The sequence below is a fragment of the Carassius gibelio genome, chromosome B15 (assembly GCF_023724105.1).
Source record: "Carassius gibelio isolate Cgi1373 ecotype wild population from Czech Republic chromosome B15, carGib1.2-hapl.c, whole genome shotgun sequence".
NCBI lineage: Eukaryota > Metazoa > Chordata > Actinopteri > Cypriniformes > Cyprinidae > Carassius > Carassius gibelio.
Window position 1 is genome coordinate 17,339,435 of NC_068410.1, and position 22,068 is coordinate 17,361,502.

The window sequence follows — 22,068 nt, forward strand, 5'->3', positions numbered from 1 at the left end:
CTGCACACACTCTCTCAGGGAGGGGCACTTAGAGGATTAAAGCATCCAGATAAGAGGCCAACGGCCAGGCTCTGCACAGCAATGGCCTCATCTGGCCGTCTAGAAGTCCAGTTTGCTATCTATTGTACCACAGAGCCTGTCAGCAAGTGTTGACCTGTTCAAAAGAGCGTCAGCATTATCCGGATCTGGTTTGGAAATGCAATCGCCTGCTGCCTTTGCTATCCCTGTTTGCAGTCCGATCTCAGAAAAGCACATGCTTGAGGCACACAGGGGACGCTAAAGGCACCGCTGGGATTTGAACCCAGGATCTCCTGTTTACGAGACAGACGCTTTAACCAAGTAAGCCACGGCGCCAAGCAGAGCCCTACAGCTCTGGGAGGGTGAGTAAGTTGATCAAAACATCCAGCGGTGAGGACAAAGGTCCACGTGCTGGTCAGCTTATGAGATTTTTCACAACTTTCTGTTGCCAGAGGGCATAAGCGTGCAATTTAATGATAAACGAAAGGCAAGAAGTCACCAATCTGTTTTGACTCAAACCCACAAACTTTAAATGGCCTCACACCGGAGACTAATAGCCCAATGCGCTACACTCTGCGCCACGTGCAGCAGCTCCTTCCAGGCTTGCAGCAGTCCTAAACCAAGGATCACCTGTTTGCAAGGCAAGCTCTTTGACCAGCTGAGCCATGCTGCATCGCTGAGATGACTCTGGCCAGTATTGTTCGGCAGCATCTGAGGGGTGGTTCGCAAATTAAATTGCATGCTGCTCTGGCACTCCTCTGCACCCCCTTTTTTACGGAGAGCAAAACCTCACAGCCCAAGGCGTCACTTGATCACCAGCAAAGGCACCGCTGGGATTCGAACCCAGGATCTCCTGTTTACTAGACAGGCGCTTTAACCAACTAAGCCACGGCGCCAACTTGCATGTACCTGCCAAGAAAGTGAGATTTAGAGTTTTATAAGTCCGGAGGGGTGGCCAGAGAGCATATGTGTTTGTTGGCCAAGCGCCATTAACAGAAAGCCAAAAGCTACGACTCTGGTGGGACTCGAACCCACAACCTTTGAATGGCCTCATCTGGCAGTCTAGAAGTCCAATGCGCTATCCATTGCGCCACAGAGCCACGTGTGGAGTTTTTTTTTCCTGGCTGTTCCAGTGCGTTGAATTGAGTTCAGGTATTTGGGGAGCGGGAAGGACAAGATATGTGGGCCTCTCTGCAATTGGTATGTGGTTGGAAAAGCGGAGTATCTGTAAGGGCTTCCTTTCCCAGAAAGAACCCACAGAGCAGAGCCACCTGTTAAAAGGCACCGCTGGGAATCGAACCCAGGATCTCCTGTTTACAAGACAAGCACTTTGACCAGCTAAGCCACGGCGCCCTGCTGCGTTGTTGACTTGGGTCAGAATTGTTCGGCAGCAGCTGAGGGGTGGTTGGCAAATGAAATCGCATGTTGCTCTGACGCTCCTCTGTACCGCATGATTGCGCAAAGCAAAACCATACAACCCAAGGTGGTGTTTGATAACCAGCAAAGACAGTGCTGAGATTTGAATTCAGTATGTCCTATTTACTACACAAGCTTTAACCAACTAAGCCACGGCGCCAACCTGCACACACTCTCTCAGGGAGGGGCACTTAGAGGATTAAAGCATCCAGATAAGAGGCCAACGGCCAGGCTCTGCACAGCAATGGCCTCATCTGGCCGTCTAGAAGTCCAGTTTGCTATCTATTGTACCACAGAGCCTGTCAGCAAGTGTTGACCTGTTCAAAAGAGCGTCAGCATTATCAGGATCTGGTTTGGAAATGCAATCGCCTGCTGCCTTTGCTATCCCTGTTTGCAGTCCGATCTCAGAAAAGCACATGCTTGAGGCACACAGGGGACGCTAAAGGCACCGCTGGGATTTGAACCCAGGATCTCCTGTTTACGAGACAGACGCTTTAACCAACTAAGCCACGGCGCCAAGCAGAGCCCTAAAGCTCTGGGAGGGTGAGTAAGTTGATCAAAACATCCAGCGGTGAGGACAAAGGTCCACGTGCTGGTCAGCTTATGAGATTTTTCACAACTTTCTGTTGCCAGAGGGCATAAGCGTGCAATTTAATGATAAACGAAAGGCAAGAAGTCACCAATCTGTTTTGACTCAAACCCACAAACTTTAAATGGTCTCACACCGGAGACTAATAGCCCAATGCGCTACACTCTGCGCCACGTGCAGCAGCTCCTTCCAGGCTTGCAGCAGTCCTAAACCAAGGATCACCTGTTTGCAAGGCAAGCTCTTTGACCAGCTGAGCCATGCTGCATCGCTGAGATGACTCTGGCCAGTATTGTTCGGCAGCATCTGAGGGGTGGTTTGCAAATTAAATTGCATGCTGCTCTGGCACTCCTCTGCACCCCCTTTTTTACGGAGAGCAAAACCTCACAGCCCAAGGCGTCACTTGATCACCAGCAAAGGCACCGCTGGGATTCGAACCCAGGATCTCCTGTTTACTAGACAGGCGCTTTAACCAACTAAGCCACGGCGCCAACTTGCATGTACCTGCCAAGAAAGTGAGATTTAGAGTTTTATAAGTCCGGAGGGGTGGCCAGAGAGCATATGTGTTTGTTGGCCAAGCGCCATTAACAGAAAGCCAAAAGCAACGACTCTGGTGGGACTCGAACCCACAACCTTTGAATGGCCTCATCTGGCAGTCTAGAAGTCCAATGCGCTATCCATTGCGCCACAGAGCCACGTGTGGAGTTTTTTTTTCCTGGCTGTTCCAGTGCGTTGAATTGAGTTCAGGTATTTGGGGAGCGGCAAGGACAAGATATGTGGGCCTCTCTGCAATTGGTATGTGGTTGGAAAAGCGGAGTATCTGTAAGGGCTTCCTTTCCCAGAAAGAACCCACAGAGCAGAGCCACCTGTTAAAAGGCACCGCTGGGAATCGAACCCAGGATCTCCTGTTTACAAGACAAGCGCTTTGACCAGCTAAGCCACGGCGCCCTGCTGCGTTGTTGACTTGGGTCAGAATTGTTCGGCAGCAGCTGAGGGGTGGTTGGCAAATGAAATCGCATGTTGCTCTGACGCTCCTCTGTACCGCATGATTGCGCAAAGCAAAACCATACAACCCAAGGTGGTGTTTGATAACCAGCAAAGACAGTGCTGAGATTTGAATTCAGTATGTCCTATTTACTACACAAGCTTTAACCAACTAAGCCACGGCGCCAACCTGCACACACTCTCTCAGGGAGGGGCACTTAGAGGATTAAAGCATCCAGATAAGAGGCCAACGGCCAGGCTCTGCACAGCAATGGCCTCATCTGGCCGTCTAGAAGTCCAGTTTGCTATCTATTGTACCACAGAGCCTGTCAGCAAGTGTTGACCTGTTCAAAAGAGCGTCAGCATTATCAGGATCTGGTTTGGAAATGCAATCGCCTGCTGCCTTTGCTATCCCTGTTTGCAGTCCGATCTCAGAAAAGCACATGCTTGAGGCACACAGGGGACGCTAAAGGCACCGCTGGGATTTGAACCCAGGATCTCCTGTTTACGAGACAGACGCTTTAACCAAGTAAGCCACGGCGCCAAGCAGAGCCCTACAGCTCTGGGAGGGTGAGTAAGTTGATCAAAACATCCAGCGGTGAGGACAAAGGTCCACGTGCTGGTCAGCTTATGAGATTTTTCACAACTTTCTGTTGCCAGAGGGCATAAGCGTGCAATTTAATGATAAACGAAAGGCAAGAAGTCACCAATCTGTTTTGACTCAAACCCACAAACTTTAAATGGCCTCACACCGGAGACTAATAGCCCAATGCGCTACACTCTGCGCCACGTGCAGCAGCTCCTTCCAGGCTTGCAGCAGTCCTAAACCAAGGATCACCTGTTTGCAAGGCAAGCTCTTTGACCAGCTGAGCCATGCTGCATCGCTGAGATGACTCTGGCCAGTATTGTTCGGCAGCATCTGAGGGGTGGTTCGCAAATTAAATTGCATGCTGCTCTGGCACTCCTCTGCACCCCCTTTTTTACGGAGAGCAAAACCTCACAGCCCAAGGCGTCACTTGATCACCAGCAAAGGCACCGCTGGGATTCGAACCCAGGATCTCCTGTTTACTAGACAGGCGCTTTAACCAACTAAGCCACGGCGCCAACTTGCATGTACCTGCCAAGAAAGTGAGATTTAGAGTTTTATAAGTCCGGAGGGGTGGCCAGAGAGCATATGTGTTTGTTGGCCAAGCGCCATTAACAGAAAGCCAAAAGCTACGACTCTGGTGGGACTCGAACCCACAACCTTTGAATGGCCTCATCTGGCAGTCTAGAAGTCCAATGCGCTATCCATTGCGCCACAGAGCCACGTGTGGAGTTTTTTTTTCCTGGCTGTTCCAGTGCGTTGAATTGAGTTCAGGTATTTGGGGAGCGGGAAGGACAAGATATGTGGGCCTCTCTGCAATTGGTATGTGGTTGGAAAAGCGGAGTATCTGTAAGGGCTTCCTTTCCCAGAAAGAACCCACAGAGCAGAGCCACCTGTTAAAAGGCACCGCTGGGAATCGAACCCAGGATCTCCTGTTTACAAGACAAGCACTTTGACCAGCTAAGCCACGGCGCCCTGCTGCGTTGTTGACTTGGGTCAGAATTGTTCGGCAGCAGCTGAGGGGTGGTTGGCAAATGAAATCGCATGTTGCTCTGACGCTCCTCTGTACCGCATGATTGCGCAAAGCAAAACCATACAACCCAAGGTGGTGTTTGATAACCAGCAAAGACAGTGCTGAGATTTGAATTCAGTATGTCCTATTTACTACACAAGCTTTAACCAACTAAGCCACGGCGCCAACCTGCACACACTCTCTCAGGGAGGGGCACTTAGAGGATTAAAGCATCCAGATAAGAGGCCAACGGCCAGGCTCTGCACAGCAATGGCCTCATCTGGCCGTCTAGAAGTCCAGTTTGCTATCTATTGTACCACAGAGCCTGTCAGCAAGTGTTGACCTGTTCAAAAGAGCGTCAGCATTATCAGGATCTGGTTTGGAAATGCAATCGCCTGCTGCCTTTGCTATCCCTGTTTGCAGTCCGATCTCAGAAAAGCACATGCTTGAGGCACACAGGGGACGCTAAAGGCACCGCTGGGATTTGAACCCAGGATCTCCTGTTTACGAGACAGACGCTTTAACCAACTAAGCCACGGCGCCAAGCAGAGCCCTAAAGCTCTGGGAGGGTGAGTAAGTTGATCAAAACATCCAGCGGTGAGGACAAAGGTCCACGTGCTGGTCAGCTTATGAGATTTTTCACAACTTTCTGTTGCCAGAGGGCATAAGCGTGCAATTTAATGATAAACGAAAGGCAAGAAGTCACCAATCTGTTTTGACTCAAACCCACAAACTTTAAATGGCCTCACACCGGAGACTAATAGCCCAATGCGCTACACTCTGCGCCACGTGCAGCAGCTCCTTCCAGGCTTGCAGCAGTCCTAAACCAAGGATCACCTGTTTGCAAGGCAAGCTCTTTGACCAGCTGAGCCATGCTGCATCGCTGAGATGACTCTGGCCAGTATTGTTCGGCAGCATCTGAGGGGTGGTTCGCAAATTAAATTGCATGCTGCTCTGGCACTCCTCTGCACCCCCTTTTTTACGGAGAGCAAAACCTCACAGCCCAAGGCGTCACTTGATCACCAGCAAAGGCACCGCTGGGATTCGAACCCAGGATCTCCTGTTTACTAGACAGGCGCTTTAACCAACTAAGCCACGGCGCCAACTTGCATGTACCTGCCAAGAAAGTGAGATTTAGAGTTTTATAAGTCCGGAGGGGTGGCCAGAGAGCATATGTGTTTGTTGGCCAAGCGCCATTAACAGAAAGCCAAAAGCAACGACTCTGGTGGGACTCGAACCCACAACCTTTGAATGGCCTCATCTGGCAGTCTAGAAGTCCAATGCGCTATCCATTGCGCCACAGAGCCACATGTGGAGTTTTTTTTTCCTGGCTGTTCCAGTGCGTTGAATTGAGTTCAGGTATTTGGGGAGCGGGAAGGACAAGATATGTGGGCCTCTCTGCAATTGGTATGTGGTTGGAAAAGCGGAGTATCTGTAAGGGCTTCCTTTCCCAGAAAGAACCCACAGAGCAGAGCCACCTGTTAAAAGGCACCGCTGGGAATCCTGCTGCGTTGTTGACTTGGGTCAGAATTGTTCGGCAGCAGCTGAGGGGTGGTTGGCAAATGAAATCGCATGTTGCTCTGACGCTCCTCTGTACCGCATGATTGCGCAAAGCAAAACCATACAACCCAAGGTGGTGTTTGATAACCAGCAAAGACAGTGCTGAGATTTGAATTCAGTATGTCCTATTTACTACACAAGCTTTAACCAACTAAGCCACGGCGCCAACCTGCACACACTCTCTCAGGGAGGGGCACTTAGAGGATTAAAGCATCCAGATAAGAGGCCAACGGCCAGGCTCTGCACAGCAATGGCCTCATCTGGCCGTCTAGAAGTCCAGTTTGCTATCTATTGTACCACAGAGCCTGTCAGCAAGTGTTGACCTGTTCAAAAGAGCGTCAGCATTATCAGGATCTGGTTTGGAAATGCAATCGCCTGCTGCCTTTGCTATCCCTGTTTGCAGTCCGATCTCAGAAAAGCACATGCTTGAGGCACACAGGGGACGCTAAAGGCACCGCTGGGATTTGAACCCAGGATCTCCTGTTTACGAGACAGACGCTTTAACCAAGTAAGCCACGGCGCCAAGCAGAGCCCTACAGCTCTGGGAGGGTGAGTAAGTTGATCAAAACATCCAGCGGTGAGGACAAAGGTCCACGTGCTGGTCAGCTTATGAGATTTTTCACAACTTTCTGTTGCCAGAGGGCATAAGCGTGCAATTTAATGATAAACGAAAGGCAAGAAGTCACCAATCTGTTTTGACTCAAACCCACAAACTTTAAATGGCCTCACACCGGAGACTAATAGCCCAATGCGCTACACTCTGCGCCACGTGCAGCAGCTCCTTCCAGGCTTGCAGCAGTCCTAAACCAAGGATCACCTGTTTGCAAGGCAAGCTCTTTGACCAGCTGAGCCATGCTGCATCGCTGAGATGACTCTGGCCAGTATTGTTCGGCAGCATCTGAGGGGTGGTTCGCAAATTAAATTGCATGCTGCTCTGGCACTCCTCTGCACCCCCTTTTTTACGGAGAGCAAAACCTCACAGCCCAAGGCGTCACTTGATCACCAGCAAAGGCACCGCTGGGATTCGAACCCAGGATCTCCTGTTTACTAGACAGGCGCTTTAACCAACTAAGCCACGGCGCCAACTTGCATGTACCTGCCAAGAAAGTGAGATTTAGAGTTTTATAAGTCCGGAGGGGTGGCCAGAGAGCATATGTGTTTGTTGGCCAAGCGCCATTAACAGAAAGCCAAAAGCAACGACTCTGGTGGGACTCGAACCCACAACCTTTGAATGGCCTCATCTGGCAGTCTAGAAGTCCAATGCGCTATCCATTGCGCCACAGAGCCACGTGTGGAGTTTTTTTTTCCTGGCTGTTCCAGTGCGTTGAATTGAGTTCAGGTATTTGGGGAGCGGGAAGGACAAGATATGTGGGCCTCTCTGCAATTGGTATGTGGTTGGAAAAGCGGAGTATCTGTAAGGGCTTCCTTTCCCAGAAAGAACCCACAGAGCAGAGCCACCTGTTAAAAGGCACCGCTGGGAATCGAACCCAGGATCTCCTGTTTACAAGACAAGCGCTTTGACCAGCTAAGCCACGGCGCCCTGCTGCGTTGTTGACTTGGGTCAGAATTGTTCGGCAGCAGCTGAGGGGTGGTTGGCAAATGAAATCGCATGTTGCTCTGACGCTCCTCTGTACCGCATGATTGCGCAAAGCAAAACCATACAACCCAAGGTGGTGTTTGATAACCAGCAAAGACAGTGCTGAGATTTGAATTCAGTATGTCCTATTTACTACACAAGCTTTAACCAACTAAGCCACGGCGCCAACCTGCACACACTCTCTCAGGGAGGGGCACTTAGAGGATTAAAGCATCCAGATAAGAGGCCAACGGCCAGGCTCTGCACAGCAATGGCCTCATCTGGCCGTCTAGAAGTCCAGTTTGCTATCTATTGTACCACAGAGCCTGTCAGCAAGTGTTGACCTGTTCAAAAGAGCGTCAGCATTATCAGGATCTGGTTTGGAAATGCAATCGCCTGCTGCCTTTGCTATCCCTGTTTGCAGTCCGATCTCAGAAAAGCACATGCTTGAGGCACACAGGGGACGCTAAAGGTACCGCTGGGATTTGAACCCAGGATCTCCTGTTTACGAGACAGACGCTTTAACCAAGTAAGCCACGGCGCCAAGCAGAGCCCTACAGCTCTGGGAGGGTGAGTAAGTTGATCAAAACATCCAGCGGTGAGGACAAAGGTCCACGTGCTGGTCAGCTTATGAGATTTTTCACAACTTTCTGTTGCCAGAGGGCATAAGCGTGCAATTTAATGATAAACGAAAGGCAAGAAGTCACCAATCTGTTTTGACTCAAACCCACAAACTTTAAATGGCCTCACACCGGAGACTAATAGCCCAATGCGCTACACTCTGCGCCACGTGCAGCAGCTCCTTCCAGGCTTGCAGCAGTCCTAAACCAAGGATCACCTGTTTGCAAGGCAAGCTCTTTGACCAGCTGAGCCATGCTGCATCGCTGAGATGACTCTGGCCAGTATTGTTCGGCAGCATCTGAGGGGTGGTTCGCAAATTAAATTGCATGCTGCTCTGGCACTCCTCTGCACCCCCTTTTTTACGGAGAGCAAAACCTCACAGCCAAAGGCGTCACTTGATCACCAGCAAAGGCACCGCTGGGATTCGAACCCAGGATCTCCTGTTTACTAGACAGGCGCTTTAACCAACTAAGCCACGGCGCCAACTTGCATGTACCTGCCAAGAAAGTGAGATTTAGAGTTTTATAAGTCCGGAGGGGTGGCCAGAGAGCATATGTGTTTGTTGGCCAAGCGCCATTAACAGAAAGCCAAAAGCTACGACTCTGGTGGGACTCGAACCCACAACCTTTGAATGGCCTCATCTGGCAGTCTAGAAGTCCAATGCGCTATCCATTGCGCCACAGAGCCACGTGTGGAGTTTTTTTTTCCTGGCTGTTCCAGTGCGTTGAATTGAGTTCAGGTATTTGGGGAGCGGGAAGGACAAGATATGTGGGCCTCTCTGCAATTGGTATGTGGTTGGAAAAGCGGAGTATCTGTAAGGGCTTCCTTTCCCAGAAAGAACCCACAGAGCAGAGCCACCTGTTAAAAGGCACCGCGGGGAATCGAACCCAGGATCTCCTGTTTACAAGACAAGCACTTTGACCAGCTAAGCCACGGCGCCCTGCTGCGTTGTTGACTTGGGTCAGAATTGTTCGGCAGCAGCTGAGGGGTGGTTGGCAAATGAAATCGCATGTTGCTCTGACGCTCCTCTGTACCGCATGATTGCGCAAAGCAAAACCATACAACCCAAGGTGGTGTTTGATAACCAGCAAAGACAGTGCTGAGATTTGAATTCAGTATGTCCTATTTACTACACAAGCTTTAACCAACTAAGCCACGGCGCCAACCTGCACACACTCTCTCAGGGAGGGGCACTTAGAGGATTAAAGCATCCAGATAAGAGGCCAACGGCCAGGCTCTGCACAGCAATGGCCTCATCTGGCCGTCTAGAAGTCCAGTTTGCTATCTATTGTACCACAGAGCCTGTCAGCAAGTGTTGACCTGTTCAAAAGAGCGTCAGCATTATCAGGATCTGGTTTGGAAATGCAATCGCCTGCTGCCTTTGCTATCCCTGTTTGCAGTCCGATCTCAGAAAAGCACATGCTTGAGGCACACAGGGGACGCTAAAGGCACCGCTGGGATTTGAACCCAGGATCTCCTGTTTACGAGACAGACGCTTTAACCAACTAAGCCACGGCGCCAAGCAGAGCCCTAAAGCTCTGGGAGGGTGAGTAAGTTGATCAAAACATCCAGCGGTGAGGACAAAGGTCCACGTGCTGGTCAGCTTATGAGATTTTTCACAACTTTCTGTTGCCAGAGGGCATAAGCGTGCAATTTAATGATAAACGAAAGGCAAGAAGTCACCAATCTGTTTTGACTCAAACCCACAAACTTTAAATGGCCTCACACCGGAGACTAATAGCCCAATGCGCTACACTCTGCGCCACGTGCAGCAGCTCCTTCCAGGCTTGCAGCAGTCCTAAACCAAGGATCACCTGTTTGCAAGGCAAGCTCTTTGACCAGCTGAGCCATGCTGCATCGCTGAGATGACTCTGGCCAGTATTGTTCGGCAGCATCTGAGGGGTGGTTCGCAAATTAAATTGCATGCTGCTCTGGCACTCCTCTGCACCCCCTTTTTTACGGAGAGCAAAACCTCACAGCCCAAGGCGTCACTTGATCACCAGCAAAGGCACCGCTGGGATTCGAACCCAGGATCTCCTGTTTACTAGACAGGCGCTTTAACCAACTAAGCCACGGCGCCAACTTGCATGTACCTGCCAAGAAAGTGAGATTTAGAGTTTTATAAGTCCGGAGGGGTGGCCAGAGAGCATATGTGTTTGTTGGCCAAGCGCCATTAACAGAAAGCCAAAAGCAACGACTCTGGTGGGACTCGAACCCACAACCTTTGAATGGCCTCATCTGGCAGTCTAGAAGTCCAATGCGCTATCCATTGCGCCACAGAGCCACGTGTGGAGTTTTTTTTTCCTGGCTGTTCCAGTGCGTTGAATTGAGTTCAGGTATTTGGGGAGCGGGAAGGACAAGATATGTGGGCCTCTCTGCAATTGGTATGTGGTTGGAAAAGCGGAGTATCTGTAAGGGCTTCCTTTCCCAGAAAGAACCCACAGAGCAGAGCCACCTGTTAAAAGGCACCGCTGGGAATCGAACCCAGGATCTCCTGTTTACAAGACAAGCGCTTTGACCAGCTAAGCCACGGCGCCCTGCTGCGTTGTTGACTTGGGTCAGAATTGTTCGGCAGCAGCTGAGGGGTGGTTGGCAAATGAAATCGCATGTTGCTCTGACGCTCCTCTGTACCGCATGATTGCGCAAAGCAAAACCATACAACCCAAGGTGGTGTTTGATAACCAGCAAAGACAGTGCTGAGATTTGAATTCAGTATGTCCTATTTACTACACAAGCTTTAACCAACTAAGCCACGGCGCCAACCTGCACACACTCTCTCAGGGAGGGGCACTTAGAGGATTAAAGCATCCAGATAAGAGGCCAACGGCCAGGCTCTGCACAGCAATGGCCTCATCTGGCCGTCTAGAAGTCCAGTTTGCTATCTATTGTACCACAGAGCCTGTCAGCAAGTGTTGACCTGTTCAAAAGAGCGTCAGCATTATCAGGATCTGGTTTGGAAATGCAATCGCCTGCTGCCTTTGCTATCCCTGTTTGCAGTCCGATCTCAGAAAAGCACATGCTTGAGGCACACAGGGGACGCTAAAGGCACCGCTGGGATTTGAACCCAGGATCTCCTGTTTACGAGACAGACGCTTTAACCAAGTAAGCCACGGCGCCAAGCAGAGCCCTACAGCTCTGGGAGGGTGAGTAAGTTGATCAAAACATCCAGCGGTGAGGACAAAGGTCCACGTGCTGGTCAGCTTATGAGATTTTTCACAACTTTCTGTTGCCAGAGGGCATAAGCGTGCAATTTAATGATAAACGAAAGGCAAGAAGTCACCAATCTGTTTTGACTCAAACCCACAAACTTTAAATGGCCTCACACCGGAGACTAATAGCCCAATGCGCTACACTCTGCGCCACGTGCAGCAGCTCCTTCCAGGCTTGCAGCAGTCCTAAACCAAGGATCACCTGTTTGCAAGGCAAGCTCTTTGACCAGCTGAGCCATGCTGCATCGCTGAGATGACTCTGGCCAGTATTGTTCGGCAGCATCTGAGGGGTGGTTCGCAAATTAAATTGCATGCTGCTCTGGCACTCCTCTGCACCCCCTTTTTTACGGAGAGCAAAACCTCACAGCCAAAGGCGTCACTTGATCACCAGCAAAGGCACCGCTGGGATTCGAACCCAGGATCTCCTGTTTACTAGACAGGCGCTTTAACCAACTAAGCCACGGCGCCAACTTGCATGTACCTGCCAAGAAAGTGAGATTTAGAGTTTTATAAGTCCGGAGGGGTGGCCAGAGAGCATATGTGTTTGTTGGCCAAGCGCCATTAACAGAAAGCCAAAAGCTACGACTCTGGTGGGACTCGAACCCACAACCTTTGAATGGCCTCATCTGGCAGTCTAGAAGTCCAATGCGCTATCCATTGCGCCACAGAGCCACGTGTGGAGTTTTTTTTTCCTGGCTGTTCCAGTGCGTTGAATTGAGTTCAGGTATTTGGGGAGCGGGAAGGACAAGATATGTGGGCCTCTCTGCAATTGGTATGTGGTTGGAAAAGCGGAGTATCTGTAAGGGCTTCCTTTCCCAGAAAGAACCCACAGAGCAGAGCCACCTGTTAAAAGGCACCGCGGGGAATCGAACCCAGGATCTCCTGTTTACAAGACAAGCACTTTGACCAGCTAAGCCACGGCGCCCTGCTGCGTTGTTGACTTGGGTCAGAATTGTTCGGCAGCAGCTGAGGGGTGGTTGGCAAATGAAATCGCATGTTGCTCTGACGCTCCTCTGTACCGCATGATTGCGCAAAGCAAAACCATACAACCCAAGGTGGTGTTTGATAACCAGCAAAGACAGTGCTGAGATTTGAATTCAGTATGTCCTATTTACTACACAAGCTTTAACCAACTAAGCCACGGCGCCAACCTGCACACACTCTCTCAGGGAGGGGCACTTAGAGGATTAAAGCATCCAGATAAGAGGCCAACGGCCAGGCTCTGCACAGCAATGGCCTCATCTGGCCGTCTAGAAGTCCAGTTTGCTATCTATTGTACCACAGAGCCTGTCAGCAAGTGTTGACCTGTTCAAAAGAGCGTCAGCATTATCAGGATCTGGTTTGGAAATGCAATCGCCTGCTGCCTTTGCTATCCCTGTTTGCAGTCCGATCTCAGAAAAGCACATGCTTGAGGCACACAGGGGACGCTAAAGGCACCGCTGGGATTTGAACCCAGGATCTCCTGTTTACGAGACAGACGCTTTAACCAACTAAGCCACGGCGCCAAGCAGAGCCCTAAAGCTCTGGGAGGGTGAGTAAGTTGATCAAAACATCCAGCGGTGAGGACAAAGGTCCACGTGCTGGTCAGCTTATGAGATTTTTCACAACTTTCTGTTGCCAGAGGGCATAAGCGTGCAATTTAATGATAAACGAAAGGCAAGAAGTCACCAATCTGTTTTGACTCAAACCCACAAACTTTAAATGGCCTCACACCGGAGACTAATAGCCCAATGCGCTACACTCTGCGCCACGTGCAGCAGCTCCTTCCAGGCTTGCAGCAGTCCTAAACCAAGGATCACCTGTTTGCAAGGCAAGCTCTTTGACCAGCTGAGCCATGCTGCATCGCTGAGATGACTCTGGCCAGTATTGTTCGGCAGCATCTGAGGGGTGGTTCGCAAATTAAATTGCATGCTGCTCTGGCACTCCTCTGCACCCCCTTTTTTACGGAGAGCAAAACCTCACAGCCCAAGGCGTCACTTGATCACCAGCAAAGGCACCGCTGGGATTCGAACCCAGGGTCTCCTGTTTACTAGACAGGCGCTTTAACCAACTAAGCCACGGCGCCAACTTGCATGTACCTGCCAAGAAAGTGAGATTTAGAGTTTTATAAGTCCGGAGGGGTGGCCAGAGAGCATATGTGTTTGTTGGCCAAGCGCCATTAACAGAAAGCCAAAAGCAACGACTCTGGTGGGACTCGAACCCACAACCTTTGAATGGCCTCATCTGGCAGTCTAGAAGTCCAATGCGCTATCCATTGCGCCACAGAGCCACGTGTGGAGTTTTTTTTTCCTGGCTGTTCCAGTGCGTTGAATTGAGTTCAGGTATTTGGGGAGCGGGAAGGACAAGATATGTGGGCCTCTCTGCAATTGGTATGTGGTTGGAAAAGCGGAGTATCTGTAAGGGCTTCCTTTCCCAGAAAGAACCCACAGAGCAGAGCCACCTGTTAAAAGGCACCGCTGGGAATCGAACCCAGGATCTCCTGTTTACAAGACAAGCGCTTTGACCAGCTAAGCCACGGCGCCCTGCTGCGTTGTTGACTTGGGTCAGAATTGTTCGGCAGCAGCTGAGGGGTGGTTGGCAAATGAAATCGCATGTTGCTCTGACGCTCCTCTGTACCGCATGATTGCGCAAAGCAAAACCATACAACCCAAGGTGGTGTTTGATAACCAGCAAAGACAGTGCTGAGATTTGAATTCAGTATGTCCTATTTACTACACAAGCTTTAACCAACTAAGCCACGGCGCCAACCTGCACACACTCTCTCAGGGAGGGGCACTTAGAGGATTAAAGCATCCAGATAAGAGGCCAACGGCCAGGCTCTGCACAGCAATGGCCTCATCTGGCCGTCTAGAAGTCCAGTTTGCTATCTATTGTACCACAGAGCCTGTCAGCAAGTGTTGACCTGTTCAAAAGAGCGTCAGCATTATCAGGATCTGGTTTGGAAATGCAATCGCCTGCTGCCTTTGCTATCCCTGTTTGCAGTCCGATCTCAGAAAAGCACATGCTTGAGGCACACAGGGGACGCTAAAGGTACCGCTGGGATTTGAACCCAGGATCTCCTGTTTACGAGACAGACGCTTTAACCAAGTAAGCCACGGCGCCAAGCAGAGCCCTACAGCTCTGGGAGGGTGAGTAAGTTGATCAAAACATCCAGCGGTGAGGACAAAGGTCCACGTGCTGGTCAGCTTATGAGATTTTTCACAACTTTCTGTTGCCAGAGGGCATAAGCGTGCAATTTAATGATAAACGAAAGGCAAGAAGTCACCAATCTGTTTTGACTCAAACCCACAAACTTTAAATGGCCTCACACCGGAGACTAATAGCCCAATGCGCTACACTCTGCGCCACGTGCAGCAGCTCCTTCCAGGCTTGCAGCAGTCCTAAACCAAGGATCACCTGTTTGCAAGGCAAGCTCTTTGACCAGCTGAGCCATGCTGCATCGCTGAGATGACTCTGGCCAGTATTGTTCGGCAGCATCTGAGGGGTGGTTCGCAAATTAAATTGCATGCTGCTCTGGCACTCCTCTGCACCCCCTTTTTTACGGAGAGCAAAACCTCACAGCCAAAGGCGTCACTTGATCACCAGCAAAGGCACCGCTGGGATTCGAACCCAGGATCTCCTGTTTACTAGACAGGCGCTTTAACCAACTAAGCCACGGCGCCAACTTGCATGTACCTGCCAAGAAAGTGAGATTTAGAGTTTTATAAGTCCGGAGGGGTGGCCAGAGAGCATATGTGTTTGTTGGCCAAGCGCCATTAACAGAAAGCCAAAAGCTACGACTCTGGTGGGACTCGAACCCACAACCTTTGAATGGCCTCATCTGGCAGTCTAGAAGTCCAATGCGCTATCCATTGCGCCACAGAGCCACGTGTGGAGTTTTTTTTTCCTGGCTGTTCCAGTGCGTTGAATTGAGTTCAGGTATTTGGGGAGCGGGAAGGACAAGATATGTGGGCCTCTCTGCAATTGGTATGTGGTTGGAAAAGCGGAGTATCTGTAAGGGCTTCCTTTCCCAGAAAGAACCCACAGAGCAGAGCCACCTGTTAAAAGGCACCGCGGGGAATCGAACCCAGGATCTCCTGTTTACAAGACAAGCACTTTGACCAGCTAAGCCACGGCGCCCTGCTGCGTTGTTGACTTGGGTCAGAATTGTTCGGCAGCAGCTGAGGGGTGGTTGGCAAATGAAATCGCATGTTGCTCTGACGCTCCTCTGTACCGCATGATTGCGCAAAGCAAAACCATACAACCCAAGGTGGTGTTTGATAACCAGCAAAGACAGTGCTGAGATTTGAATTCAGTATGTCCTATTTACTACACAAGCTTTAACCAACTAAGCCACGGCGCCAACCTGCACACACTCTCTCAGGGAGGGGCACTTAGAGGATTAAAGCATCCAGATAAGAGGCCAACGGCCAGGCTCTGCACAGCAATGGCCTCATCTGGCCGTCTAGAAGTCCAGTTTGCTATCTATTGTACCACAGAGCCTGTCAGCAAGTGTTGACCTGTTCAAAAGAGCGTCAGCATTATCAGGATCTGGTTTGGAAATGCAATCGCCTGCTGCCTTTGCTATCCCTGTTTGCAGTCCGATCTCAGAAAAGCACATGCTTGAGGCACACAGGGGACGCTAAAGGCACCGCTGGGATTTGAACCCAGGATCTCCTGTTTACGAGACAGACGCTTTAACCAAGTAAGCCACGGCGCCAAGCAGAGCCCTACAGCTCTGGGAGGGTGAGTAAGTTGATCAAAACATCCAGCGGTGAGGACAAAGGTCCACGTGCTGGTCAGCTTATGAGATTTTTCACAACTTTCTGTTGCCAGAGGGCATAAGCGTGCAATTTAATGATAAACGAAAGGCAAGAAGTCACCAATCTGTTTTGACTCAAACCCACAAACTTTAAATGGCCTCACACCGGAGACTAATAGCCCAATGCGCTACACTCTGCGCCACGTGCAGCAGCTCCTTCCAGGCTTGCAGCAGTCCTAAACCAAGGATCACCTGTTTGCAAGGCAAGCTCTTTGACCAGCTGAGCCATGCTGCATCGCTGAGATGACTCTGGCCAGTATTGTTCGGCAGCATCTGAGGGGTGGTTCGCAAATTAAATTGCATGCTGCTCTGGCACTCCTCTGCACCCCCTTTTTTACGGAGAGCAAAACCTCACAGCCCAAGGCGTCACTTGATCACCAGCAAAGGCACCGCTGGGATTCGAACCCAGGATCTCCTGTTTACTAGACAGGCGCTTTAACCAACTAAGCCACGGCGCCAACTTGCATGTACCTGCCAAGAAAGTGAGATTTAGAGTTTTATAAGTCCGGAGGGGTGGCCAGAGAGCATATGTGTTTGTTGGCCAAGCGCCATTAACAGAAAGCCAAAAGCTACGACTCTGGTGGGACTCGAACCCACAACCTTTGAATGGCCTCATCTGGCAGTCTAGAAGTCCAATGCGCTATCCATTGCGCCACAGAGCCACGTGTGGAGTTTTTTTTTCCTGGCTGTTCCAGTGCGTTGAATTGAGTTCAGGTATTTGGGGAGCGGGAAGGACAAGATATGTGGGCCTCTCTGCAATTGGTATGTGGTTGGAAAAGCGGAGTATCTGTAAGGGCTTCCTTTCCCAGAAAGAACCCACAGAGCAGAGCCACCTGTTAAAAGGCACCGCTGGGAATCGAACCCAGGATCTCCTGTTTACAAGACAAGCACTTTGACCAGCTAAGCCACGGCGCCCTGCTGCGTTGTTGACTTGGGTCAGAATTGTTCGGCAGCAGCTGAGGGGTGGTTGGCAAATGAAATCGCATGTTGCTCTGACGCTCCTCTGTACCGCATGATTGCGCAAAGCAAAACCATACAACCCAAGGTGGTGTTTGATAACCAGCAAAGACAGTGCTGAGATTTGAATTCAGTATGTCCTATTTACTACACAAGCTTTAACCAACTAAGCCACGGCGCCAACCTGCACACACTCTCTCAGGGAGGGGCACTTAGAGGATTAAAGCATCCAGATAAGAGGCCAACGGCCAGGCTCTGCACAGCAATGGCCTCATCTGGCCGTCTAGAAGTCCAGTTTGCTATCTATTGTACCACAGAGCCTGTCAGCAAGTGTTGACCTGTTCAAAAGAGCGTCAGCATTATCAGGATCTGGTTTGGAAATGCAATCGCCTGCTGCCTTTGCTATCCCTGTTTGCAGTCCGATCTCAGAAAAGCACATGCTTGAGGCACACAGGGGACGCTAAAGGCACCGCTGGGATTTGAACCCAGGATCTCCTGTTTACGAGACAGACGCTTTAACCAACTAAGCCACGGCGCCAAGCAGATCCCTAAAGCTCTGGGAGGGTGAGTAAGTTGATCAAAACATCCAGCGGTGAGGACAAAGGTCCACGTGCTGGTCAGCTTATGAGATTTTTCACAACTTTCTGTTGCCAGAGGGCATAAGCGTGCAATTTAATGATAAACGAAAGGCAAGAAGTCACCAATCTGTTTTGACTCAAACCCACAAACTTTAAATGGCCTCACACCGGAGACTAATAGCCCAATGCGCTACACTCTGTGCCACGTGCAGCAGCTCCTTCCAGGCTTGCAGCAGTCCTAAACCAAGGATCACCTGTTTGCAAGGCAAGCTCTTTGACCAGCTGAGCCATGCTGCATCGCTGAGATGACTCTGGCCAGTATTGTTCGGCAGCATCTGAGGGGTGGTTCGCAAATTAAATTGCATGCTGCTCTGGCACTCCTCTGCACCCCCTTTTTTACGGAGAGCAAAACCTCACAGCCCAAGGCGTCACTTGATCACCAGCAAAGGCACCGCTGGGATTCGAACCCAGGATCTCCTGTTTACTAGACAGGCGCTTTAACCAACTAAGCCACGACGCCAACTTGCATGTACCTGCCAAGAAAGTGAGATTTAGAGTTTTATAAGTCCGGAGGGGTGGCCAGAGAGCATATGTGTTTGTTGGCCAAGCGCCATTAACAGAAAGCCAAAAGCAACGACTCTGGTGGGACTCGAACCCACAACCTTTGAATGGCCTCATCTGGCAGTCTAGAAGTCCAATGCGCTATCCATTGCGCCACAGAGCCACGTGTGGAGTTTTTTTTTCCTGGCTGTTCCAGTGCGTTGAATTGAGTTCAGGTATTTGGGGAGCGGGAAGGACAAGATATGTGGGCCTCTCTGCAATTGGTATGTGGTTGGAAAAGCGGAGTATCTGTAAGGGCTTCCTTTCCCAGAAAGAACCCACAGAGCAGAGCCACCTGTTAAAAGGCACCGCTGGGAATCCTGCTGCGTTGTTGACTTGGGTCAGAATTGTTCGGCAGCAGCTGAGGGGTGGTTGGCAAATGAAATCGCATGTTGCTCTGACGCTCCTCTGTACCGCATGATTGCGCAAAGCAAAACCATACAACCCAAGGTGGTGTTTGATAACCAGCAAAGACAGTGCTGAGATTTGAATTCAGTATGTCCTATTTACTACACAAGCTTTAACCAACTAAGCCACGGCGCCAACCTGCACACACTCTCTCAGGGAGGGGCACTTAGAGGATTAAAGCATCCAGATAAGAGGCCAACGGCCAGGCTCTGCACAGCAATGGCCTCATCTGGCCGTCTAGAAGTCCAGTTTGCTATCTATTGTACCACAGAGCCTGTCAGCAAGTGTTGACCTGTTCAAAAGAGCGTCAGCATTATCCGGATCTGGTTTGGAAATGCAATCGCCTGCTGCCTTTGCTATCCCTGTTTGCAGTCCGATCTCAGAAAAGCACATGCTTGAGGCACACAGGGGACGCTAAAGGCACCGCTGGGATTTGAACCCAGGATCTCCTGTTTACGAGACAGACGCTTTAACCAACTAAGCCACGGCGCCAAGCAGAGCCCTACAGCTCTGGGAGGGTGAGTAAGTTGATCAAAACATCCAGCGGTGAGGACAAAGGTCCACGTGCTGGTCAGCTTATGAGATTTTTCACAACTTTCTGTTGCCAGAGGGCATAAGCGTGCAATTTAATGATAAACGAAAGGCAAGAAGTCACCAATCTGTTTTGACTCAAACCCACAAACTTTAAATGGCCTCACACCGGAGACTAATAGCCCAATGCGCTACACTCTGCGCCACGTGCAGCAGCTCCTTCCAGGCTTGCAGCAGTCCTAAACCAAGGATCACCTGTTTGCAAGGCAAGCTCTTTGACCAGCTGAGCCATGCTGCATCGCTGAGATGACTCTGGCCAGTATTGTTCGGCAGCATCTGAGGGGTGGTTCGCAAATTAAATTGCATGCTGCTCTGGCACTCCTCTGTACCCCCTTTTTTACGGAGAGCAAAACCTCACAGCCCAAGGCGTCACTTGATCACCAGCAAAGGCACCGCTGGGATTCGAACTCAGGATCTCCTGTTTACTAGACAGGCGCTTTAACCAACTAAGCCACGGTGCCAACTTGCATGTACCTGCCAAGAAAGTGAGATTTAGAGTTTTATAAGTCCGGAGGGGTGGCCAGAGAGCATATGTGTTTGTTGGCCAAGCGCCATTAACAGAAAGCCAAAAGCAACGACTCTGGTGGGACTCGAACCCACAACCTTTGAATGGCCTCATCTGGCAGTCTAGAAGTCCAATGCGCTATCCATTGCGCCACAGAGCCACGTGTGGAGTTTTTTTTTCCTGGCTGTTCCAGTGCGTTGAATTGAGTTCAGGTATTTGGGGAGCGGGAAGGACAAGATATGTGGGCCTCTCTGCAATTGGTATGTGGTTGGAAAAGCGGAGTATCTGTAAGGGCTTCCTTTCCCAGAAAGAACCCACAGAGCAGAGCCACCTGTTAAAAGGCACCGCTGGGAATCGAACCCAGGATCTCCTGTTTACAAGACAAGCGCTTTGACCAGCTAAGCCACGGCGCCCTGCTGCGTTGTTGACTTGGGTCAGAATTGTTCGGCAGCAGCTGAGGGGTGGTTGGCAAATGAAATCGCATGTTGCTCTGACGCTCCTCTGTACCGCATGATTGCGCAAAGCAAAACCATACAACCCAAGGTGGTGTTTGATAACCAGCAAAGACAGTGCTGAGATTTGAATTCAGTATGTCCTATTTACTACACAAGCTTTAACCAACTAAGCCACGGCGCCAACCTGCACACACTCTCTCAGGGAGGGGCACTTAGAGGATTAAAGCATCCAGATAAGAGGCCAACGGCCAGGCTCTGCACAGCAATGGCCTCATCTGGCCGTCTAGAAGTCCAGTTTGCTATCTATTGTACCACAGAGCCTGTCAGCAAGTGTTGACCTGTTCAAAAGAGCGTCAGCATTATCAGGATCTGGTTTGGAAATGCAATCGCCTGCTGCCTTTGCTATCCCTGTTTGCAGTCCGATCTCAGAAAAGCACATGCTTGAGGCACACAGGGGACGCTAAAGGCACCGCTGGGATTTGAACCCAGGATCTCCTGTTTACGAGACAGACGCTTTAACCAAGTAAGCCACGGCGCCAAGCAGAGCCCTACAGCTCTGGGAGGGTGAGTAAGTTGATCAAAACATCCAGCGGTGAGGACAAAGGTCCACGTGCTGGTCAGCTTATGAGATTTTTCACAACTTTCTGTTGCCAGAGGGCATAAGCGTGCAATTTAATGATAAACGAAAGGCAAGAAGTCACCAATCTGTTTTGACTCAAACCCACAAACTTTAAATGGCCTCACACCGGAGACTAATAGCCCAATGCGCTACACTCTGCGCCACGTGCAGCAGCTCCTTCCAGGCTTGCAGCAGTCCTAAACCAAGGATCACCTGTTTGCAAGGCAAGCTCTTTGACCAGCTGAGCCATGCTGCATCGCTGAGATGACTCTGGCCAGTATTGTTCGGCAGCATCTGAGGGGTGGTTCGCAAATTAAATTGCATGCTGCTCTGGCACTCCTCTGCACCCCCTTTTTTACGGAGAGCAAAACCTCACAGCCCAAGGCGTCACTTGATCACCAGCAAAGGCACCGCTGGGATTCGAACCCAGGATCTCCTGTTTACTAGACAGGCGCTTTAACCAACTAAGCCACGGCGCCAACTTGCATGTACATGCCAAGAAAGTGAGATTTAGAGTTTTATAAGTCCGGAGGGGTGGCCAGAGAGCATATGTGTTTGTTGGCCAAGCGCCATTAACAGAAAGCCAAAAGCTACGACTCTGGTGGGACTCGAACCCACAACCTTGGAATGGCCTCAACTGGCAGTCTAGAAGTCCAATGCGCTATCCATTGCGCCACAGAGCCACGTGTGGAGTTTTTTTTTCCTGGCTGTTCCAGTGCGTTGAATTGAGTTCAGGTATTTGGGGAGCGGGAAGGACAAGATATGTGGGCCTCTCTGCAATTGGTATGTGGTTGGAAAAGCGGAGTATCTGTAAGGGCTTCCTTTCCCAGAAAGAACCCACAGAGCAGAGCCACCTGTTAAAAGGCACCGCTGGGAATCGAACCCAGGATCTCCTGTTTACAAGACAAGCACTTTGACCAGCTAAGCCACGGCGCCCTGCTGCGTTGTTGACTTGGGTCAGAATTGTTCGGCAGCAGCTGAGGGGT

The 22,068-nt window shown here is 50.5% G+C and overlaps 54 non-coding genes across 54 annotated transcripts; all 54 read right to left on the bottom strand.

Moving 5' to 3' along the window:
• Positions 1–280: 280 nt before the first annotated feature.
• Positions 281–354, bottom strand: trnat-cgu (transfer RNA threonine (anticodon CGU)). The gene has a single exon. It is a non-coding gene; the product is annotated as a tRNA-Thr (tRNA).
• Positions 355–840: 486 nt separating this feature from the next.
• On the bottom strand, positions 841–914 carry trnat-agu (transfer RNA threonine (anticodon AGU)). The gene has a single exon. It is a non-coding gene; the product is annotated as a tRNA-Thr (tRNA).
• A 114-nt stretch (positions 915–1,028) lies between these two features.
• trnar-ucu (transfer RNA arginine (anticodon UCU)) lies at positions 1,029–1,118 on the bottom strand. The gene is given in 2 exon segments: positions 1,029–1,064; positions 1,082–1,118. It is a non-coding gene; the product is annotated as a tRNA-Arg (tRNA).
• Positions 1,119–1,297: 179 nt separating this feature from the next.
• On the bottom strand, positions 1,298–1,371 carry trnat-ugu (transfer RNA threonine (anticodon UGU)). The gene has a single exon. It is a non-coding gene; the product is annotated as a tRNA-Thr (tRNA).
• A 506-nt stretch (positions 1,372–1,877) lies between these two features.
• On the bottom strand, positions 1,878–1,951 carry trnat-cgu (transfer RNA threonine (anticodon CGU)). Its single transcript has one exon. It is a non-coding gene; the product is annotated as a tRNA-Thr (tRNA).
• Positions 1,952–2,437: 486 nt separating this feature from the next.
• On the bottom strand, positions 2,438–2,511 carry trnat-agu (transfer RNA threonine (anticodon AGU)). The gene has a single exon. It is a non-coding gene; the product is annotated as a tRNA-Thr (tRNA).
• Positions 2,512–2,625: 114 nt separating this feature from the next.
• trnar-ucu (transfer RNA arginine (anticodon UCU)) lies at positions 2,626–2,715 on the bottom strand. The gene is given in 2 exon segments: positions 2,626–2,661; positions 2,679–2,715. It is a non-coding gene; the product is annotated as a tRNA-Arg (tRNA).
• Positions 2,716–2,894: 179 nt separating this feature from the next.
• trnat-ugu (transfer RNA threonine (anticodon UGU)) lies at positions 2,895–2,968 on the bottom strand. The gene has a single exon. It is a non-coding gene; the product is annotated as a tRNA-Thr (tRNA).
• Positions 2,969–3,474: 506 nt separating this feature from the next.
• On the bottom strand, positions 3,475–3,548 carry trnat-cgu (transfer RNA threonine (anticodon CGU)). The gene has a single exon. It is a non-coding gene; the product is annotated as a tRNA-Thr (tRNA).
• A 486-nt stretch (positions 3,549–4,034) lies between these two features.
• trnat-agu (transfer RNA threonine (anticodon AGU)) lies at positions 4,035–4,108 on the bottom strand. The gene has a single exon. It is a non-coding gene; the product is annotated as a tRNA-Thr (tRNA).
• Positions 4,109–4,222: 114 nt separating this feature from the next.
• Positions 4,223–4,312, bottom strand: trnar-ucu (transfer RNA arginine (anticodon UCU)). Its single transcript is given in 2 exon segments — positions 4,223–4,258; positions 4,276–4,312. It is a non-coding gene; the product is annotated as a tRNA-Arg (tRNA).
• A 179-nt stretch (positions 4,313–4,491) lies between these two features.
• trnat-ugu (transfer RNA threonine (anticodon UGU)) lies at positions 4,492–4,565 on the bottom strand. Its single transcript has one exon. It is a non-coding gene; the product is annotated as a tRNA-Thr (tRNA).
• A 506-nt stretch (positions 4,566–5,071) lies between these two features.
• On the bottom strand, positions 5,072–5,145 carry trnat-cgu (transfer RNA threonine (anticodon CGU)). The gene has a single exon. It is a non-coding gene; the product is annotated as a tRNA-Thr (tRNA).
• A 486-nt stretch (positions 5,146–5,631) lies between these two features.
• On the bottom strand, positions 5,632–5,705 carry trnat-agu (transfer RNA threonine (anticodon AGU)). Its single transcript has one exon. It is a non-coding gene; the product is annotated as a tRNA-Thr (tRNA).
• Positions 5,706–5,819: 114 nt separating this feature from the next.
• On the bottom strand, positions 5,820–5,909 carry trnar-ucu (transfer RNA arginine (anticodon UCU)). Its single transcript is given in 2 exon segments — positions 5,820–5,855; positions 5,873–5,909. It is a non-coding gene; the product is annotated as a tRNA-Arg (tRNA).
• Positions 5,910–6,611: 702 nt separating this feature from the next.
• trnat-cgu (transfer RNA threonine (anticodon CGU)) lies at positions 6,612–6,685 on the bottom strand. Its single transcript has one exon. It is a non-coding gene; the product is annotated as a tRNA-Thr (tRNA).
• A 486-nt stretch (positions 6,686–7,171) lies between these two features.
• Positions 7,172–7,245, bottom strand: trnat-agu (transfer RNA threonine (anticodon AGU)). The gene has a single exon. It is a non-coding gene; the product is annotated as a tRNA-Thr (tRNA).
• A 114-nt stretch (positions 7,246–7,359) lies between these two features.
• trnar-ucu (transfer RNA arginine (anticodon UCU)) lies at positions 7,360–7,449 on the bottom strand. Its single transcript is given in 2 exon segments — positions 7,360–7,395; positions 7,413–7,449. It is a non-coding gene; the product is annotated as a tRNA-Arg (tRNA).
• A 179-nt stretch (positions 7,450–7,628) lies between these two features.
• On the bottom strand, positions 7,629–7,702 carry trnat-ugu (transfer RNA threonine (anticodon UGU)). The gene has a single exon. It is a non-coding gene; the product is annotated as a tRNA-Thr (tRNA).
• A 506-nt stretch (positions 7,703–8,208) lies between these two features.
• Positions 8,209–8,282, bottom strand: trnat-cgu (transfer RNA threonine (anticodon CGU)). The gene has a single exon. It is a non-coding gene; the product is annotated as a tRNA-Thr (tRNA).
• A 486-nt stretch (positions 8,283–8,768) lies between these two features.
• trnat-agu (transfer RNA threonine (anticodon AGU)) lies at positions 8,769–8,842 on the bottom strand. Its single transcript has one exon. It is a non-coding gene; the product is annotated as a tRNA-Thr (tRNA).
• A 114-nt stretch (positions 8,843–8,956) lies between these two features.
• Positions 8,957–9,046, bottom strand: trnar-ucu (transfer RNA arginine (anticodon UCU)). The gene is given in 2 exon segments: positions 8,957–8,992; positions 9,010–9,046. It is a non-coding gene; the product is annotated as a tRNA-Arg (tRNA).
• A 179-nt stretch (positions 9,047–9,225) lies between these two features.
• Positions 9,226–9,299, bottom strand: trnat-ugu (transfer RNA threonine (anticodon UGU)). The gene has a single exon. It is a non-coding gene; the product is annotated as a tRNA-Thr (tRNA).
• Positions 9,300–9,805: 506 nt separating this feature from the next.
• On the bottom strand, positions 9,806–9,879 carry trnat-cgu (transfer RNA threonine (anticodon CGU)). Its single transcript has one exon. It is a non-coding gene; the product is annotated as a tRNA-Thr (tRNA).
• A 486-nt stretch (positions 9,880–10,365) lies between these two features.
• Positions 10,366–10,439, bottom strand: trnat-agu (transfer RNA threonine (anticodon AGU)). The gene has a single exon. It is a non-coding gene; the product is annotated as a tRNA-Thr (tRNA).
• A 114-nt stretch (positions 10,440–10,553) lies between these two features.
• Positions 10,554–10,643, bottom strand: trnar-ucu (transfer RNA arginine (anticodon UCU)). Its single transcript is given in 2 exon segments — positions 10,554–10,589; positions 10,607–10,643. It is a non-coding gene; the product is annotated as a tRNA-Arg (tRNA).
• A 179-nt stretch (positions 10,644–10,822) lies between these two features.
• On the bottom strand, positions 10,823–10,896 carry trnat-ugu (transfer RNA threonine (anticodon UGU)). The gene has a single exon. It is a non-coding gene; the product is annotated as a tRNA-Thr (tRNA).
• Positions 10,897–11,402: 506 nt separating this feature from the next.
• Positions 11,403–11,476, bottom strand: trnat-cgu (transfer RNA threonine (anticodon CGU)). The gene has a single exon. It is a non-coding gene; the product is annotated as a tRNA-Thr (tRNA).
• Positions 11,477–11,962: 486 nt separating this feature from the next.
• On the bottom strand, positions 11,963–12,036 carry trnat-agu (transfer RNA threonine (anticodon AGU)). Its single transcript has one exon. It is a non-coding gene; the product is annotated as a tRNA-Thr (tRNA).
• Positions 12,037–12,150: 114 nt separating this feature from the next.
• On the bottom strand, positions 12,151–12,240 carry trnar-ucu (transfer RNA arginine (anticodon UCU)). Its single transcript is given in 2 exon segments — positions 12,151–12,186; positions 12,204–12,240. It is a non-coding gene; the product is annotated as a tRNA-Arg (tRNA).
• A 179-nt stretch (positions 12,241–12,419) lies between these two features.
• trnat-ugu (transfer RNA threonine (anticodon UGU)) lies at positions 12,420–12,493 on the bottom strand. The gene has a single exon. It is a non-coding gene; the product is annotated as a tRNA-Thr (tRNA).
• Positions 12,494–12,999: 506 nt separating this feature from the next.
• On the bottom strand, positions 13,000–13,073 carry trnat-cgu (transfer RNA threonine (anticodon CGU)). The gene has a single exon. It is a non-coding gene; the product is annotated as a tRNA-Thr (tRNA).
• Positions 13,074–13,559: 486 nt separating this feature from the next.
• trnat-agu (transfer RNA threonine (anticodon AGU)) lies at positions 13,560–13,633 on the bottom strand. Its single transcript has one exon. It is a non-coding gene; the product is annotated as a tRNA-Thr (tRNA).
• A 114-nt stretch (positions 13,634–13,747) lies between these two features.
• Positions 13,748–13,837, bottom strand: trnar-ucu (transfer RNA arginine (anticodon UCU)). Its single transcript is given in 2 exon segments — positions 13,748–13,783; positions 13,801–13,837. It is a non-coding gene; the product is annotated as a tRNA-Arg (tRNA).
• Positions 13,838–14,016: 179 nt separating this feature from the next.
• Positions 14,017–14,090, bottom strand: trnat-ugu (transfer RNA threonine (anticodon UGU)). Its single transcript has one exon. It is a non-coding gene; the product is annotated as a tRNA-Thr (tRNA).
• Positions 14,091–14,596: 506 nt separating this feature from the next.
• Positions 14,597–14,670, bottom strand: trnat-cgu (transfer RNA threonine (anticodon CGU)). The gene has a single exon. It is a non-coding gene; the product is annotated as a tRNA-Thr (tRNA).
• Positions 14,671–15,156: 486 nt separating this feature from the next.
• trnat-agu (transfer RNA threonine (anticodon AGU)) lies at positions 15,157–15,230 on the bottom strand. The gene has a single exon. It is a non-coding gene; the product is annotated as a tRNA-Thr (tRNA).
• Positions 15,231–15,344: 114 nt separating this feature from the next.
• Positions 15,345–15,434, bottom strand: trnar-ucu (transfer RNA arginine (anticodon UCU)). The gene is given in 2 exon segments: positions 15,345–15,380; positions 15,398–15,434. It is a non-coding gene; the product is annotated as a tRNA-Arg (tRNA).
• Positions 15,435–15,613: 179 nt separating this feature from the next.
• On the bottom strand, positions 15,614–15,687 carry trnat-ugu (transfer RNA threonine (anticodon UGU)). Its single transcript has one exon. It is a non-coding gene; the product is annotated as a tRNA-Thr (tRNA).
• Positions 15,688–16,193: 506 nt separating this feature from the next.
• trnat-cgu (transfer RNA threonine (anticodon CGU)) lies at positions 16,194–16,267 on the bottom strand. The gene has a single exon. It is a non-coding gene; the product is annotated as a tRNA-Thr (tRNA).
• Positions 16,268–16,753: 486 nt separating this feature from the next.
• On the bottom strand, positions 16,754–16,827 carry trnat-agu (transfer RNA threonine (anticodon AGU)). Its single transcript has one exon. It is a non-coding gene; the product is annotated as a tRNA-Thr (tRNA).
• Positions 16,828–16,941: 114 nt separating this feature from the next.
• On the bottom strand, positions 16,942–17,031 carry trnar-ucu (transfer RNA arginine (anticodon UCU)). The gene is given in 2 exon segments: positions 16,942–16,977; positions 16,995–17,031. It is a non-coding gene; the product is annotated as a tRNA-Arg (tRNA).
• Positions 17,032–17,210: 179 nt separating this feature from the next.
• trnat-ugu (transfer RNA threonine (anticodon UGU)) lies at positions 17,211–17,284 on the bottom strand. Its single transcript has one exon. It is a non-coding gene; the product is annotated as a tRNA-Thr (tRNA).
• A 506-nt stretch (positions 17,285–17,790) lies between these two features.
• On the bottom strand, positions 17,791–17,864 carry trnat-cgu (transfer RNA threonine (anticodon CGU)). The gene has a single exon. It is a non-coding gene; the product is annotated as a tRNA-Thr (tRNA).
• Positions 17,865–18,350: 486 nt separating this feature from the next.
• trnat-agu (transfer RNA threonine (anticodon AGU)) lies at positions 18,351–18,424 on the bottom strand. The gene has a single exon. It is a non-coding gene; the product is annotated as a tRNA-Thr (tRNA).
• Positions 18,425–18,538: 114 nt separating this feature from the next.
• Positions 18,539–18,628, bottom strand: trnar-ucu (transfer RNA arginine (anticodon UCU)). The gene is given in 2 exon segments: positions 18,539–18,574; positions 18,592–18,628. It is a non-coding gene; the product is annotated as a tRNA-Arg (tRNA).
• Positions 18,629–19,330: 702 nt separating this feature from the next.
• On the bottom strand, positions 19,331–19,404 carry trnat-cgu (transfer RNA threonine (anticodon CGU)). Its single transcript has one exon. It is a non-coding gene; the product is annotated as a tRNA-Thr (tRNA).
• Positions 19,405–19,890: 486 nt separating this feature from the next.
• On the bottom strand, positions 19,891–19,964 carry trnat-agu (transfer RNA threonine (anticodon AGU)). The gene has a single exon. It is a non-coding gene; the product is annotated as a tRNA-Thr (tRNA).
• Positions 19,965–20,078: 114 nt separating this feature from the next.
• Positions 20,079–20,168, bottom strand: trnar-ucu (transfer RNA arginine (anticodon UCU)). The gene is given in 2 exon segments: positions 20,079–20,114; positions 20,132–20,168. It is a non-coding gene; the product is annotated as a tRNA-Arg (tRNA).
• A 179-nt stretch (positions 20,169–20,347) lies between these two features.
• trnat-ugu (transfer RNA threonine (anticodon UGU)) lies at positions 20,348–20,421 on the bottom strand. The gene has a single exon. It is a non-coding gene; the product is annotated as a tRNA-Thr (tRNA).
• Positions 20,422–20,927: 506 nt separating this feature from the next.
• On the bottom strand, positions 20,928–21,001 carry trnat-cgu (transfer RNA threonine (anticodon CGU)). The gene has a single exon. It is a non-coding gene; the product is annotated as a tRNA-Thr (tRNA).
• Positions 21,002–21,487: 486 nt separating this feature from the next.
• Positions 21,488–21,561, bottom strand: trnat-agu (transfer RNA threonine (anticodon AGU)). The gene has a single exon. It is a non-coding gene; the product is annotated as a tRNA-Thr (tRNA).
• Positions 21,562–21,675: 114 nt separating this feature from the next.
• Positions 21,676–21,765, bottom strand: trnar-ucu (transfer RNA arginine (anticodon UCU)). Its single transcript is given in 2 exon segments — positions 21,676–21,710; positions 21,729–21,765. It is a non-coding gene; the product is annotated as a tRNA-Arg (tRNA).
• A 179-nt stretch (positions 21,766–21,944) lies between these two features.
• trnat-ugu (transfer RNA threonine (anticodon UGU)) lies at positions 21,945–22,018 on the bottom strand. The gene has a single exon. It is a non-coding gene; the product is annotated as a tRNA-Thr (tRNA).
• Positions 22,019–22,068: the final 50 nt, after the last annotated feature.